The sequence below is a fragment of the Canis lupus genome, chromosome 30 (assembly GCF_011100685.1).
Source record: "Canis lupus familiaris isolate Mischka breed German Shepherd chromosome 30, alternate assembly UU_Cfam_GSD_1.0, whole genome shotgun sequence".
NCBI classification, from domain to species: Eukaryota; Metazoa; Chordata; class Mammalia; order Carnivora; family Canidae; genus Canis; species Canis lupus.
The window spans coordinates 16,951,663-16,968,524 of NC_049251.1; the positions used below are offsets into that span (position 1 = coordinate 16,951,663).

General features: G+C 40.4%; 1 long non-coding RNA gene across 1 annotated transcript in view; it reads right to left on the reverse strand.

Moving 5' to 3' along the window:
• Positions 1-14,953: 14,953 nt before the first annotated feature.
• LOC111093281 overlaps positions 14,954-16,862 on the reverse strand; it is a 69,945-nt gene continuing 68,036 nt past the window's right edge. The window contains exon 4 of the long non-coding RNA XR_005381651.1: positions 14,954-15,105. This is a non-coding gene — a long non-coding RNA (uncharacterized LOC111093281). The remainder of the gene's footprint in view (positions 15,106-16,862) is intronic.

The following is a 16,862-nucleotide window of genomic DNA, read 5'->3' on the forward strand; positions in this document are numbered from 1 at the left end:
AAATATTTTTAAAACTACTTAAATTTAAATACAATTAGCTCGAATTATGAAAATAAAATTAAAAATTCTATTCTTGGGGCACCTGGGTGAATCAGTGGGTTAAGTGTCTGCCTTCAGCTGAGGTCATGATCTCGGAATCCTGAGATTGAACGCCAAGTTGGGCTCTCTATTCAGCAGACAGTCTGCTTCTTTTTCCCTCTCTACCCCCATCCCCATTCTTGCTTTCTCTCTTTCTCAAATAAATAAATAAAGTCTTTTTTAAAAAATTCAGTTCTTCAGTTGTAAAGGCTACATTTCAATTGTTCAATATCCACATGTGGCTGATAGCTACCATGTGGGGCAACACAGATATAGAATATTCTCATCACTGCTGAAGCTTCTATTGAACAGGGCTGTTCTAAGGAGGCAATCTTGCTGGGGTTTAGTATAGGCTGGGCTCTGGTTCTTAGACTTTTTGTGGATGGTGCATTTGCCCTGGCAGACCTTTGGCAAGAACACCTTAGTACAGGCATTCTGGAGCCATTTGATTTCTGCTCAGATTGTAAGTTTCTATTTCAGGACCTTATTTCTGAAAGTAGCTTTACCTAAAACCTGTAATCTTCTCCAGAGACATCCTTCAGTTCAGTTATATATTCATAAAAAGTGAGTGGTCACTGGCTATTACCTTGCTTGTATAACCTGTTGTTGTGAAAAGCAAGGATGGGGTTGATGCAAATTACTGGTCATAAATGGCCCAAATTACAGCCTAGAGACTTTATTTATTTATTTATTTTGTGGTTGTTTTCAGTACTAAGGAGTCACATCAAATAGTGATTAAATCTGAGATATAAATTGCTCAGAGTCAAGAAATTCAAAATAATCCCTTACTCTTTTCTGTAAGAAAGGATGCTTTGTGGGAGTTAACTCAGAGTTCTTCACCCCATACTTCCCCACTCTATGTGGAGTGTGGTGCTGTCAAAACTTGATCTGACGAGGGCCTTTCTTCTAGCCAATTCTGTGTAGTGAACAGAAAGCAATCTCTGAACATTCTAGAAATGGCAGTTACACTGTCAGCTTCAAAGCTAAGCTAGGTTACTTGGAGTAGAATGATTCATGAGCATTCTTCATATCCTGAAAGATGGGATCTTTAGGGGAACATGTGTCCTCTGGGCTCGGATGAGCAAAGATCCTTTGGGCTGAGGAGGCTTGGCTGGCACCTGTGATTCCTTGTGCATTTCCCTGAGTTGAGACTGGGTCTTCTGGCCAGGGGTACCCTCACACCTCTCCAGCTTCCTTCATGTAGTATTATTTTCCCCGTTCCTTCAGCCAAACACAGTGTAGAGTTCTACACACTGGCATGTCCCCTCCCTCTATACTTGCCCTCTGGGAAGAATCTGAAGAGTTTATTTATGTTAAAATATAAATGACTTAATGATTGCTTTTCCAGGAGTAATTTTATGGAAACTGAGACAGTCCCCTTGTTAATATAAATCAAAGGAATAAAGCTCTAATTTCTAATTCTTTTTTTTAAAGATTTTATTTATTTATTCATGAAAGACATAGGGAGAGAGAGAGAGGCAGAGACACAGGCAGAGGGAGAAGCAGGCTCCATGCTGGGAGCCGGACTTGGGACTCTGGGACTCTATTCAGGGTCTCCAGGATCAGGCCCTGGGCTGAAGGCGGCGCTAAACCACTGAGCCACCCAGGCTGCCCTCTAATTTCTAATTCTAATTAAAAATTCAGATATTGGCTAAGCATCTTTCTAGTGCCTCTGAGGTAACATCATGTTTATAGTTAGAGTATACTTATAACAGCCTGCCTGGGATAGTCTTGGTTTATATCTATTGCTGTTGCATATTTACCAACAGTGTTCCTTTTCACTCACAAAATATCTGGATGATAAATTAGTCACGTTGTTTACAGACTTTTTTTTACCTAAATTCTGGAGAATAGGTGTAAGGCGCAATCTTCTCAAACATTAGCTTCCCCTGATCATTTCTATGCCTTCCCCTCCCTTTTCAAATTCCATTCTCAAATTGGAAAGTACTACAAGACAAATGATTGTATCTGGCATTTATTTTTCTCAGCAGTTGATTAAATAATGTAATTAATGTAATCAGTGATGGTCTTTTTTTTTTTAAGATTTTATTTATTCATGAGACACAGAGAGAGAGAGAGAGAAGCAGAGACACAGGTAGAGGGGAAGCAGGTGCCTCACAGGGAGCCCAATGCGGGGCTCCATCCCTGGATCCCAGACTCACACCCTGAGCCAAAGGCAGACGTTCAACTGCTGAGCCACCCAGAAGTTCCCAGTTATGGTCTTTGAATAAAATCCTAAAGGTATGCATCTTTCCCAGGCTACTCCTTATCAGTTTAATCGTCTTGATTTCAAATGTTTCCCTTTATGTTTGTCTAGGAAAACATACTTTCTCTAATGCTTTGTTGTATTATTTCCACAAACCAGCATTTTGACTGGATTGATTCCACTTTTTATTTCTAGAACTACAGTGACTGGTCACAGATTTTTGTCCAAAGGGCATGCAATTAGAATGTTATGATCTTGCCCTTGGGCTCTACATCTTATATGAGATAAGAGTCTGGAGTATCTGGCTTCTGCGAAGTTCATTCTCAGCTAGACTAGCCTAAAGGCAAACTGGAACACCAGTCACTAGTAGTGAGCTATGCCTGCATGCATATAAATGGCATTTTAAGAAGAAGAAAGCATAAAGCCACAAAGTCATAATGTTATTTTAGAGAGGGACTTGAGCTATAAGAGGCACACCATGCAAGCAAGCACTTATATTTTTAGCTATTCTAAGTTCTCTGTTGGTTATTATGAAAGTATATGTATATTCATTTGGATTTTTATGTCAAGAAGATATTTTAACAGTTCTTTTTGCTTGTGCAGCTGTTTCCCTTAAATATATTGGTATACATCTTACAACTTACTTTTATAAAAAGTCAGGCTAAAAAAAAGAAAAGTCAAGCTAAAAAGGATTTGTCATGACAATTTCCTTAGCACCTTAGATTACAGAATTTCCAAATTCATGCATGCCCAGGGAATTTTCATAACTTTGCCCTTGGAACTCTTTGGTTCCAATCGGTTAGAAATTAACCTATTTTATGACCTCTGGAGCAAAGGGTTAAATCCTAGCATCAAAGTTAATTTAAAACAACAGTTGGCCTCCTGTGCAAACATTCTCTTTCACTTAAGGACACACTCATTTTTGTTTTCCATTCCAAATGCCAATTTACAATTCAGTGAGCTAGTTTTCTATTTATAGTGTCTTGCCTTAAATGTTATCTCTTAAATATTTTGTTATAAAACACAGAAAAGTATATCTACCTTCACACCAAAAAAAATCTACATCGACCAAGAAAATTACCTATACCAGTAATGGCAGTGACAATATGAAAACAATGTATTAGTGCGAAGGAGAAGATATTAACAGTCTGCTTCTTTCCATTAAGTGAAGAACTTACACAAAGAAATAGTTACTGAGTAAAAATAAAAATGAACATGTATAACTTCCTGAAGGGAAGGAAAGACACATTCTAACTAGACAGATGATGATATTCTACTTTACTAATTAAAATCTTCCAGGAGCACCTGGATGGCATAGTCAGTTAAGCTTCCGACTCTTGGTTTTGGCTTAGGTCGTGATCTCTCAGGGTCGTAAGATTCAGCCACATGTCAGCTTCTATGCTCAGCTTGGAGTGTGCTTGAGATTCTCTCTCCCTCTCCCCATGCCCCTCCTGCTCATGTTCACTCACACACTCTCTCTGAAATAAAATAGATCTTAAAAACAAACAAACAAAGCACCTCCCAGAACTTATGGTTGTAGTTAGAGACACAATGGTTGTGGACCAGGAATGTGGATTACTCAGGGAAGCTGGCTTGGGTGGGTCTCTAGGCCTGGGCTCTAACATAGTCTTGCAGGTCCTGAGACTTACTTTTGTCAGGACATCTATAGGATGTCATAAGAAAACGAACAAACACAATCTCCACATATTCATTTTTAGCTTTTAAAAATTTCTGTCTACATATGTATGCTATATAGATAAATGTATGTCTGTACACGTGCTCGCCTACATATGTTGGTTTATTTGTTGGGATCTCAGGTAAAGAAGGTTGAATTTGAATTCATGCCATTCTTCAGTTACTGGCATGTTATCATTATTGGTCCCTCCAAGACCCCTCTGCCTTATTTATATAGCTATCCATCCATCCATTCCATTCATTCCTTTTGGTCATTATATTCTACTCCCAACCCCCTACCCCCATAGGTGCTTTAATATATTTTATGTGCATCTTTGTATTTGAGTGTTATACAAATTGTGTATTACTTTCTGTGCTTATATTTTTAGTTCACATCAATAGTATTGCATTCTGGGGATCTCTGGGTGGCTCAGCGGTTTAGTGCCTACCTTTGACCCAGGATGTGATCCTGGGGTCCTGGAATCGAGTACCACATCAGGCTCTATATCAGGCTCCCTGCATGGAGCCTGCTTCTCTCTCTACCTGTGTCTCTGCCTCTCTCTCTCTCTCTCTGTGTCTTTCATGAATAAACAAAAAGTCTTTAAAAAATAGTATTGCATTCTATCTTGTCATTACTATGTTTTAAAGATTTGTTCTTACTGTCACGTGGTATGTAGAATCCATTGCATCCAACTTATTCACTTTCTCAGTAATGGCAACCCACATTACTCCAACTCCCCAGCACCATAAACAATGCTCCAGTGAACACCCTCTTTCATGTTCCCTGAGAGACCAGTCTAATTGATGTAAACGGATATCTCACTGTCTTTTTAAAATTTTGTTTAAAATTTTCTCCCAAATGGGGAGTAAGTTTTCCCAATGTCTCCTAAGCAGTTTGTTCCTTTTATAGTGATTTGTGGTTCCACTTTCATTGCATAAGTTTCAATTTGGACATGGGTATGTCTCTGAGCTGTTATCTCTGTCCAAATACTTATTTCCAGTGAGAACCATGTATTCTCAGAGAAACAATAACTTGTGTAGATTCACCAGGGGACAACCCCTTCTTCCTTGTGTTTGATTACCTGGCAGGTCAAATGATAAATCAGAAATTTTCCTGGTGACCATGGAGTCAAGCAAATCATTTTAAGGGATTTTTTTTAAAAGACTTTATTTATTTACTCATGAAAGACACACACAGAGAGAGGCAGAGACACAGGCAGGGGGAGAAGCAGGCTCCATACAAGGAGTCCGATGTGGGACTCGATCCCGGGACTCCAGGATCATGCCCTGGGCCAAAGGCAGGCGCCAAACCGCTGAGCCACCCAGGGATTCCCTAAGGGATGTTTTTATGTATACATCTAATCCAGCTGAAAATCTCTGACCCATAGAAGAATGGTGTCTGCTGAATAGAATCTTTATCACTAGACAGCGCTTATTTGGCTCTTCATAACCAGGCTTCAAACAGATCTATTCACTTTTTAAATACTGCATTCATTCTTCAGGCTGGCATGGTACAGGTCATCAGAAACCAGCTTGTTTAGAACAATCACATTCTAGGCTTGCCTTCTGAGATGACTCCAAGTCACCTCAGTTACACTTAATTAAACAGATGAAAGGTAGTATAGCTTTGGACACAGATGGGTTTGAATCCTGGTTATACTATTTCTTAGCTATGCAGACACTGTGTAATGCCTGCTCATCAGATTTTTTACTCTCCACTTTCCCCACCTCTACTCCCATCTACCCCCATGTCTTCCTTGCTAGATTTTTTAAGGTGGCAACATGTCCAGTCTGGACATGAACTGGGTTGTGGCCATATGCAGATGTGACACTTGGTGCAGTGATGGGCATCCTGTGACCATGAGGAAATAGCCTCAGATAAAAAAAAGTCACCCTATTTATGATGGCCCATCAGAAAGATGGAAAGAGTTTGTGTCCTGAAGAATGTTGTAGAGCTGCTGAACCTCCAAACCTCTCATTAAGTAAATAGTAAATGTTCTTGTGGCTAAACACATGCTACTCAAATATGGTCTGCAGACCAGCACTGGCATCACTTGGTTGCTTATTAAAAATTAAGAATCCCACCCCCTCCCCCAAACTACTGAATTAGAATTGTTAGTTTAATAAGATCCCAGATAATTCTTATGCACGTTAACATTTAAAAGCACTACTATAAGCCACACATCACAAATTCTTACCTCTTGTAGCTGAATTCATCCTAATTGACACACTATGACATTGACCAAGTTACATAAAACATCTAAACCTCAGTTTCCTTATCTGTAGAATAGGAGTAAAAATAATAGTACTTGCTTTGTAAAAATGCTTCAATGAATAAATGAGTACATAAAATATGCAGTACAGCATCTGGCACATATTTAGCACTCAGTGTTAGCTATCTTTACTGGAGTCTGCAAACATCCTTAGGATAGATAGTAAAGTTTGAGTGCAAATGCAATACTCTGTCCTTCCAGGATGTTTCCTAGGTGTTTCCAGAACATCTGTTGGGGTGAGGCTTTTATTGTCACTGTTGCTGCCAGGAATATAGGATAGACTACCTCTAGTAGCTGCTTTCCTGAGAATTGACAATTGATCATTTATATCTACAAGCAGCAGGTTTGGTTTTTATTTTTTAACTTCCTTAAGTTCAGTAATAGAAGTCATTGTTTAGAAACAACGATCTATTTAGCTGGGCAGTGAAGATACAGGCTGGCTAATGAAAGCAAGGCATATCAGGAAGCAGTGAAGGATAAAAGTGAGAATAAAGAAGGAAGATACTTTAAAAGCTGGTGTCTAAAATAAATAAATAAAAATAAAAGCTGGTGTCTGTGGCAGGTGTGCAGTAGGACAATTGGCTGGGACTTTTGTAACTTCATATTAAGTCATCAAATGTTAGGCTGAGGTCCTGGGTCCTGCTAGGTTTTATTTAGAATAATAAAATAATGTGTGCATGCCAAGCATGTACTAAAATGCAGTATATTTATATAAGAATATAAGGCTCTAAACCATTAATGCATTTGTGATACTCTACAATTAAAACACGTTCATCACAAAAAGCATCAAGAAAATATTAAATATCAAAAGAAAAACAAAATACCCCAATGACCTCTGAACTGTGCTGTCTCAGAACTCCTCTGTGAGGCCCCACTGATTACTCTAGGCTGGAGAGAAAGGTCAGGAGGATACCTGGCTCTGGACCCACCCATATCAGGTGGTAAAAGGCAGGCATGGGCCCAACTGAAAGTAAAGGCTCTGGCGCTCAAAAGAGCAAAGGGGCCTCAGTGAAATGCAGGTGAAATGGACATAATTGAACTAATACTTGGTCTGCCAATAGAGCACCAGGGTAGAACAAGGTTTCCTAGCACACTGGGGGAGGCAGTGTATGGCGAAGGTAGGTGAGACTTAAGATGCCAAATAGGCAGAAAGCTGGCTTCTTCTGCTTACCATGGTTAATCAGAATGGAATGGACTCTGGAGAGGGGTTTATAGCTCTGATGCAGGACCCAGCAAAAGCAAAGTGAGGTCTATTCTTGGAATATTAAGCTAAAAACTCTAAAAGCAGAAAGAAGCTTCACAAAAAGTACTGGAACTCAGGCTCAGGAAGTAGTACCCATTAACAGAGAAGGGCACCTTGTGTGCATAAGGAAATGCAATTCCTTAGTTCTTTCATGGGCAGCACTAGCCAAGTGCCAGTTTAGATCTGTGTCAAGGAGGAAATGGTGGGAAACATAGGAGCCCAGTGGTCAGCACTAATAAGAGGAACCCCTGCTTTAGGCCCTTACAAACTGGGATGGTGACTAGGGTGTACCAATCTGCCTAAATGCTTTTTTTTTTTTTTTTCCTAAATGCTTTTTTATCCCAGCCTTGGATGGGTGAATGTAAGGCCTTGAGTATTATTAAAAATACAAATTCAATGGCTAAACACAATAATTTCTTACTCATGTCACAATCCAACATGAATTGTTTAGGATCAGATGGGTGGAAGCTTACTCAGTCATTCAGGGACTCAAGCTCCAAGGATTTCATGTCTGTGGCTCTGGCATCTTCTTGGGCCTTGGAGAGGACCAAATTTTTAGACCAATCCTTAGGCAGGTCTGGAACTAAACTGCTATGCTCCATGGAACACAGATTATCTTGGACTAGGCCAACATTTGGACCAGATAAAAGTGTATTAAATGATAAATTCAGAGTATTTTTTAAAAAGATTTTATTTATTTATTCATGAGAGACACACAGAGAGAGGCAGAGACTTAGGCAGAGGGAGAAGCAGGATCCCTGCCGAGAGCCCCACGGGGGCTAAATCCTAGGACCCCGGGATCAGGACCTGAGCCAAAGGCAGAGACGCTCAACCACTGAGCCACCCAGGTGCCCTATCCCAAATTCAGGCTATTTTATATAATTTCTCTGAAAGTTTTTCTCATAGTATGATTGTGTAGTAAATCAGCTTTAAAATGAACAAGAAATGATTTTTTATTTTCATATGCTTTATAAATCTCTCAATAGGCTGCTTAATGATAAATAATTAGAAAAATGCAAGTAGGGCAGCCCTGGTGGTGCAGCGGTTTAGCGCCGCCTGCAGCCTGGGGTGTGATCCTGGAGACCCAGGATCGAGTCCCGCATCGGGCTTTCTGCATGGAGCCTGCTTCTCCCTCTGCCTCTCTCTCTCTGTCTCTATGAATGAATAAATAAAATCTTTAAAAAAGAAAAAAAAAAAAAAAGAAGGGTGAAGGCTTAGCAAGAGTTGAAGAGATTAATAAATAGACTATTTGTATTAAAATCTCCTTTTTCTAGTCTTGTGATTCATTCCTCAGGAGTTTTTTTGTTTTTTGTTTTTTTTTTAATTTTTATTTATTTATGATAGTCAGAGAGAGAGAGAGAGAGAGAGAGAGGCAGAGACATAGGCAGAGGGAGAAGCAGGCTCCATGCACCTGCCTGACGTGGGATTCGATCCCGGGTCTCTAGGATCATGCCCTGGGCCAAAGGCAGGCGCTAAACCGCTGTGCCACCCAGGGATCCTCAGGAGTTTTTTTTTTTTTTAAGATTTTATTTATTTATTCATGAGAGACACACACACACACACAGAGAAGCAGAGACACAGGCAGAGAGAGAAGCAGGCTCCATGCAGGGAGCCCGATGCAGGGACTCAATCCCAGGTCTCCAGGATTAGGCCCTGGGCTGAAGGCGGCGCTAAACCTCTGAGCCACCCAGGCTGCCCTCCTCAGGAGTTTTTAAAGTGGTGTGTTTTCTTTATTTCAAGTTTTTATCAAAGTTTGTAATCTTAACCTTATTTTAAAAACAGCAGAGCAATGAAATGATTCCTAGGTACTCACCATTGATCAGTGCCATTATACTCTTGTTTCACAGACAATGAAGCAAATCTCTGAAAAGTTTAGTAACCTAGCCAAGGCATGAAGCTGGATTTTAAACTGAGGCTGACTGATTTCAGGGCCTATAGCTTTTTCCAGGTTTACTTATTCATTAGACAAAGTGAGAGCAAGCAGCAAGATAATTGACAAGAGGGTGAATAAAAGTTATGCTTTACCTTATAGTGTATATTTAAATCTGGACTATCAAGCAAAAAGTTCAAAGAAATGTTCTTAATTTTCCTGATCTGCTCACGCAAGAAATGTTCTTGCTGCGCACCCCTGCGGATTTTTTTTTTTTAAATTCCCTGAACCACTACAAGAGTGGGTGGGCTGGACACATTAACAAGTCATAACATGAAATCAACTGTGACAGGCCTTTCTGTGCCCTGTCATCAGCTTCCCAAGTGTCAGAGAGGCAGCTCAATCTGTACTGTAAGTTTGTTAAAAAAAAAAAAAAAAAGTTTGTGTTGCCACCAAACTAGAGAAAAAATAATGGACTGGGAATACACTGCCAATCATTTAAAGCAAAAACGATCTTAATTTTTTTTTAGTAACATAATTATCCCATTAGACTAACTGTTCATCATGGGAAGTTCAGTCTAGTAGTGATGAACACATTTTCTTTTAGAGACTTCATTCTTTAGAGCAGTTTTAGGTTTACAGCAAAATTGAATGGAATAAGGATCCCCGGGTGGCTCAGTGGTTTAGTGCCTGCCTTCAGCCCAGGGCATGATCCTGGAATCCCGGGATCGAGTCCCACATTGGGTTCCCTGAATGAAGCCTGCTTCTCTTTCTGCCTGTGCCTCTGCCTCTCTCTCTCTCTGTATGTGTCTCTCATGAATAAATAAATAAAATCTTTTAAAAAATCGAGTGGAATGTACAGAGCATTTCCTTTTTTTTTTTTTTTTTTAGAGCATTTCCATATGCCCCCTGCCTCCATGCATGCACAGCCTCTCCCATTACTAACATCCCCCCACCAGAGTGGTACATTTGTTACAATTGGTGAACCTACACTGACAAATCAATACCATTGAAAGAATAGATTTTTTTTTAACTTGAGAGATCTAGTTGTCTGATTCCAAATGACTCAACCACACAACTGATGCATTCATTGTGAACATTCAGACTAAGTACTACCAAATGCAGGTATTAGTTAGAAATGCATATTTCTAGAATGATGTTTAGAGAGTTTCTGAAGATTTTAATAGGGTATTTTACCCCCAATGGAAATAACTTTATACTTTTTAAAAAAAAGATTTTATTTATTTATTCATGAGACACAGAGAGAGACAGAGAGAGACAGAGAGAGAGAGACAGAGAGACAGAGACACAGGCAGAGGGAGAAGCAGGCTCCATGCAGGGAGCCCGATGTGGGACTTGACCCCGGGTCTCCAGGATCAGGCCTTGTGCCAAAGGCAGGTGCTAAACCGCTGAGCCATCCGGGCTGCCTAACTTTATACTTTTTATGTTTTTTTTTTTTTTTCCCGCCGTATTTATTTCTTACTGAACTTTAAAAATCTACAGGGGCAGGAAAGGATAGATTGGCAGAGTGCCCAAAAAACAAGGTCTGTGTGCAGACTGACTCTAGCCCTGACTAGCTCTGAGCCATTCTCATTGTCATAGAATAATTAGAGTGGGAGAAAGCACTCTCCTTTCTCCTCCAATACAAGTTGGAAAAGCAGAATTTTGAAAATCTGTTTGGAACCAGCAGAAAATGTGTTAGAAATAATAACACAAATAGTTAATATTTACTGATTAAATAGTGTTTATACGACATGCTAGACACTATGCTAAGCCCTTTGCATATGTTGTTTCATGGAATCCTCACAAGCATTCTGTGAAGTAGATTTTTGTTTGTTTGTTTGTTTTACAAATTTTACAAATGGATAGAGGCTAAGGCTAAGTATCATGCAGATGGTCATACCACACTGGTAAATTGCAGTGCTGAGATTTAATCTCAAGTGTATTAGAGTAGGATAACTGGTGTAACAATCCCCAAATCACAGTGATGTAGCACAATAAAATTTGTTTCTTTCTGGGGCAAAGTGCAGCATTGATGGTCTTCATCAGGTGTTCTCTTAGGCAACTCACCTGTAAGCAGTGACTCATGTACCCAGGCCCCTTTTATCTTGTGGCATGAGCATATTGGAGCTTTAAGACCTCCTTATCATCGACCAGCCTGATGGAGTGATGGAAAGAGCGTGGAAAAGTGAATAGGATGTTTCATGGCTACACCTGGAAGTAGTGACATCACTGCTGTCCATATTCCATAGGCTAGATCTCAGTCACATGGTTCCACCTAGATGCAAGGGAACCTGGGAAATGTGGTTTAGCTCCATGTTCCAGAAGAAGAGGCAATCTGCATATTGGTGAACCCAAAAAATATCTCCATAGCAGGTTTGTCTGACTCAGGATTCTTAACCACTAGACTCTGCTGTAACTTTACCCTCCTTCCTGAATATTTGACCAGAAGGAAAGTATCAAGTCTGGTACTTAATGCCACATGATATAAATCCATTTGGGAGTTTAAATAGCATTAAGAAGTAGTATAGTGCAACCACCGGGAGTCCAGGAACTAACTCAAAACCTGATGACCTACTTATTAGATATGTGACCTTGAGCAAGTTTCTGAATCTCTACTTTTCCTCATCTATACATTGAAAATAGTAAGACTTTCCTTTGCATGTCTCACAAATTCTTGTAAGGTCAAAGGAAATACTTTATGTAAAAACATTTTGTAAAATGTAAAGTGATTTACAAGGGTTAGAGGTTGCTGGTGTTGTTATTTAGACTTCTTAAGTATCCATGTGATTGGCATAGATAATAATCACTGTATAATATTAGAGAAGAAGAATAAATCACTGTGAATGAATCACAACTGTGAGTTGTGTTGGTCAGAGAATGCTTTGTGGGAGAGGTGGAATTTGAATCTTACCTGAAAGAAGGCATAATATTTCCACAGTAAGACAAATGGGAAGAAGGCATTCAAGGCAGGGAATAATGGACCATTGATCAAGTAGAAGCTGGATGGAGCAGTGTGCTTGTGAAACACTGAAAAAAGTTGCTTTTCCTCGAAGGCTGCCGAAGTTGAGGTGGGCAAGGCAAATGTTCAGCTGTTGTCATCTCTGCCTCACTTTAGCCATGTGTTGAGACGTTTCTCTGTGGGCACTCACATCTTTGCATGTCTTGCAAGTGAGGCACTGATTGAATTTTGTTCCAGATTACCTTTTCAAGGATGTCTGATAGTGATAATGTGTCCCTCTGGAGCAAAAGGCAGGCATGCTGACTGCTCATTATAAAAGATTCAAGGGATGTAGCAGCCACCTCCAACCCAGCATGGGTTCAGATCCCTCATGAAGCCCAACATTGTCAAAAAGAAGACCAAAAAGTTCATCTGGCACCATCAGACAAATATGTCAAAATTAAGCATAACTGGCAGAAGCCCAGAGGCATCGACAACAGGGCACAGAAAAGATCCAAGTGCCAGATCTTGATGCCTAACATTGGTTATGGCAGCAACGAGAAATGAGGCATATGCTGGCTAGTGGTTTCTAGAAGCTTCTGGTCTGCAACGTCAAAAAGCTAGAAGTGCTGGTGATATGCAACAAATCTTTCTGTGCTGAGATTGCTTACAATGTTTCCTCTGAGAACCACAAAGCCATTGTGGAAAGAGCAGCCCAATGGCCATGAGTCACCAATCCCAATGCCAGGCTGCACAGTGAAGAAAATGAGTAGACATCCCATGTGTAAGTTTTATTTGTTTTAAATAAAACCATAAAAACTCTGCAAAGGAAAACAAAGATTCAGGTTCTCTAAGCTCAGAGTTCTTCATGTACCAGTGTTAACTGGCCCTATTCATGTCACCTAGGAGAAACTGTTTGGGGGAACTGGCTTTAAAAAAATGCAGACACTGTTAGTTACTACTATTGCTGTAAGTAATAAGCTGTTTTTGTCTCTGACTCAGGAGTCTCATATCTTCTACCATCCATGAAACGGTGACAGGCTAACTTGTTAGCTGGCAAGTAGGGTAAAACTCAGTCCCTCTACAATTCTTAACAGAACTTCTCTCTTGGAAGGATTTCACTGAACAATACTATATAACAGGCAGGATGCCAAGGACTAGGGATACCAAACCAAAAGGCACAGTTCTTGCCTGCAAGGAGCCTCCAGTGTCCAGACTGAGTTTACTGAGCTTGGTACTAGTAGGATTTCAGTGTAGCTAAATCACTAAGCTGGTGACCATACACAAAGGAAGGTCAGACTAATAAAATTGTAGCCACAATTGTGATTATAGCCCAACAAAAGGGTAGAGACCATATCTTTTTCAGTCCTCTGAGAATAGGCATATTTTCTACAAATTGCAGGAGCTGAGAAACACAGAAGTACATGGAGACTTTAAAAAGGCTTTGAAACAGCACCCTTTGTCGCTAGAGGGGAGGTAGGTGGGGGAGAAGGGATAATTGGGTGATGGGCATTAAGGACGGCAGTTTATGTGATGAGTACTGGGTATTATATGTGCAACTGATGAATAATTAAATTCTACCCCTGAAACTGATAATATACTCTATATTAATTAAATTTAATTTAAATAAATAATTAAAAAAAAAACAGTATCCTTCAGTCCTTAGTCTGCTAAGAACGGAGATAGTTTTTAGACAAACTTATTCTTTCTATAACCTTTCCCTGAATAAAGTGTCCTGAAGGGTGACAGTTGGATTATCATTTTCTGGCTCAGGGATCAATGAGCATGTCTGCTCCTGGTGATGTTGGTAAATGGGATTTCTAACTCCAGCATTGTATCTAGGATGAGAGAGAAAGCAGGTACTAAGTTACATGTATGCACGGCCAATGAACAAAACTGTACTCTGAAGGGTAGGAAAGTCACATATAGATGGAAAATGATCTAGAACCTTAAGGCCACGATCTATGAAACAGAATTGGTATCACATTCAGGGCCCAAGAAACTCTGAATTTTTAATCAATTGGGGTTCTGCCAGAAAATAAGGTGTGGACTTATGACAATAAGGAAGTAAGGAAACATAGCAGGCAAGGTACATAGTGGTCCAGGCCTAGAAGAAAATGCTAATGGTGCTAAAACAATTTAGCAAATCAAAAGGGATTCTAGGCTTTTCTGACAAGTTACATGTAAACAGGTACTATATGGTGTTTGGCAAAAACTGACTACCCAACACTGACACTTAATATGTGACAGCTCATGGGCACCTGGGTGGCTCAGTGGTTGAGCGTCTGCCTTTGGCTCAGGTCGTGATCCCGGGATCCTGGGATCGGGTCCCGCGTTGGGTTCCCTGCATGGAGCCTGCTTCTCCCTCCGCCTGTGTCTCTGCCTCTCCCTTTGTGTCTCTCATGAATAAATAAATAAAATCTTAAAAAAAAAAATGTGACAGCTCAAAACCATGTGGCAGGCATGAGTTTGGTCCTTGCATTGGGAGCAAGAATCCATTCATTCAACATGTGTATTGGCATGAGGTGCTGGTGATAAAGCAATGAACAAGACACATAAATCCCTATCCTATTTTATGCTAAGTGAAGTTAAATCTAGCTCTGAGCTACCCTGGTCAAGGGAAATGAGAAATCCAGGATTTGCCATGTTTATTTTTGGGAGAGGGGATTCATTAGGAGTGTGTATACCTCTTGCAGGTTCTACACACTCCAGAATATTATGAGATGGGTCCTCTGGTCTTTAGATTGCATTAACTACCTCTGCTATGTATTTGTCATCCAAATCCTTATGGTCCCAGGCCACTCCTAAAAGTTACAGGGCCTAGAACAGAATACAAACAGAGGTTAATATAAATATAAATCAAGCTGAAAAATTGTTAAATAAAATAGACTCTATCATTCTATCTCAATAAATATAATTTTGTAATAAGTTGGAAGGCCTGGTTTGAATTCAGAAATTAGGTATTTCTTGTGATGTAGGAAAGGTGGCTCCTGGCCCTGGAAATGGCCTGCTTTCTTTGCCTTCCCACCCCAGCACTGTCCTACACAATAAGGAAACTTACGTGTATGTGTGTGTGTGTATTGTCAAACCTGCATATACGAACTCTGTTCTCCAATCCCACACCTGCCAAGAGGTCACATTTTAAGTGTCTCTCAAGTAAGGGTACACACACAGGTGCATGGCTGCCTTCAGGAAGATGGGGCCTGGAAAGATGCTGGTGCAGAACTTAGACATAGTTCAGAGTAATTGAGACTGGAAATTCTGGGGTCTCAGGTATGTGGAGCATGGTCTAAAAGAGTGAGGTGTGGGCCCTGGGTGTACATGTCCCTTGCAGACCTCTGGCCCCATAAGGAGGGATACAGTCCTTGGAAGGCCAAAGCAGATCCCTCTAAAGTGTTGGAGGCAGAGTGGAAGCTTGTCTCACCCAGATCTACAGGTGAGACTGCCCTTGTGGGTGGTTGATTCCACTGCTTTTTTTTTTTTTTTTTTTTTTAAATTTTCTTATTCCACTACTTTTAAGCAAGACTTGGGCCAGGAATCTACAGTTGGGAGACTTGAAGTCTAGGTCACACATCTTGCCCCCTCAGGAGCAGCACACTGCAAAGTCAGCCATCATCTCAGAGGCTCTGGATCCAACTACTTTGTGGGAGTCAAGTACATGTCCCTGAACCTCTTGAAATCCAAAAATATATCCCCCTAAACATAGGAAGATGTGCATTCTCCTAAGAACATTCTTTTTTTTTTTAATTTTTTATTTATTTATGATAGTCACACACAGAGAGGGAGAGAGAGGCAGAGACACAGGCAGAGGGAGAAGCAGGCTCCATGCACCGGGAGCCCGACGTGGGATTCGATCCCGGGTCTCCAGGATCGCGCCCTGGGCCAAAGGCAGGCGCTAAACCGCTGCGCCACCCAGGGATCCCTAAGAACATTCTTTCTAGTGTTTGTCCACTTCTTCTTCTCCCAATCCTTGGTGTCTCCTACCACCTGGAACAATACAGCTGTATCACCTCCAAGACTGAGTTGTGTTCTGAGTGTCAGGCAAGTTTTAATTTTGGCCCTACAACATTAAAACCATTAACCAACCCCTGAGTCAGACTTGGCTACTTTCCTTGGATGAGGGAGACAAAAATACCTACTGCCCCAGAGCAAGATACAGATTAACATCTCAAACAGTTGCCCCACCAAATATAGGTGATATTTATGGAGATATTATGGGTTTGGTTCCAGATGACTACAATAAATAGTGTAATGTAATACAGTAAATACTGTAATAAAGCAAATCAAATGAAGTTTTTGTTCCCCAGTGCACATAAAGTTATGTTTACACCATTCTGTAGTCTATTAAATTTGCAATAGCATTATGTCTAAAAAACAATGTACATCCCTTAGTACTTTATTGCTAAAAAAACGCTAATTATCATCTGAGCTTTTGGTGAGTTACAAACTTTTTGCCGGTGGAGGGTCTTTTCTCGATGCTGATGGTTGTGAATGCCCAAGGTGTTGGTTGCTGAAGGTTCTGGTAATTTCTTAAAATAGGACAACAATGCAATTGCTGTATAGATTGACTATTCCTT